The following is a 1,188-nucleotide window of genomic DNA, read 5'->3' as shown; positions in this document are numbered from 1 at the left end:
AGCCTGCTCTCGCCCCCTGAGACGCACTGCTTGCGATGGACACATTCAATTTCTTGCCCTCGGTAAAGAGTGAAATTGAGTCAAAAGAAAAATGCAGTATTTTTGCAGAAGGAAAAAAAAAGTCTAGAAATGCTTGTGGCATATAGCCTATAGGTGCCAGATCATATAACTGGGAATACAGAATCAAAATCTGGATTTCTGATTTTTAAAAAAAAAAACCTGTACATCCTCTATTACAATCATTGTCTTATTGCTTTGTAATAATAACGTTAACAAGGATCACACCTGTAAATACCTTCAGATTTGGAGGACCCCCTCATGTCAGAGGTGTGAAAGGACACACATACTCCACATGAAGACTTTTCACCATTAAAGCCTGAATTCAGTGCATTAGTTAAACAAGTTAAGCCACTCAAGTCATCACTTTTTGAGTATGTGTGTTGGTGTCACTGCTTTGTTACTGTGAATGGCAGGTGATGGAGTCATCCTCTCCTCCGTGGCTCACTGAGCCTACAGTTCCCAGCATGTGTGACTGACACTTGAGAACATTCCCTTTTGATGAGACACAATGCAAACCAATGGTATTATTTGTCACAGATAATCTGCTTTCAACTTCAACACATTACACACAGCGTAATATCTACATTATTCATATCTGATTTCCAGCACATTGTCAGAAAGCACAGCTCAGAGCGCCACAAATCAGCCCAAATCACTCTTAATTTGTTTTTATCGGTATTGGTATTGCTTAAAGACTTTTTGAAATAATGTAATTGAAATAATTCCTTATTCCCCGGAGCCAATCCAGAGGCTTTACACTGCTAATCTAATGTGACACGCAATTTCCGTCTCTCAGACGATTGCTTCCCCTCAGGTCCCTGTCTTTAATGAACAGCCATTTGGCTGTGAGCCTGTGTGCGTGCATGTGTGTGTGTGAGTGTGTGTGAATGTGTGTGTGTGTAATCAGAGAGCGAGAGAGAGAGAGAGAGTCCTGAGATAGGAAATGAGTGAATGGGGAATATCACAGCCAAGAAGAAGACATACAGAGGAGGCTTGCGGGGAGCCGTAGCTGGAAATCAGTGGGTGCTAACTCAGCCTGAAAACACACTGGATAATTGGGATATAAAAATAAATATTGACTCTCATGTCTATATTACCTAAGTCTGAAGAGAGCCATGATTTAGCCTG

The sequence above is a fragment of the Seriola lalandi genome, unplaced genomic scaffold (genome assembly GCF_002814215.2).
Source record: "Seriola lalandi dorsalis isolate HSWRI2012SDOR001 ecotype SW California unplaced genomic scaffold, Sedor1 jcf7180002052130, whole genome shotgun sequence".
NCBI classification, from domain to species: Eukaryota; Metazoa; Chordata; class Actinopteri; order Carangiformes; family Carangidae; genus Seriola; species Seriola lalandi.
The sequence above is the reverse complement of the archived record's forward strand: the minus strand, read 5'-3'. Positions refer to the sequence as shown.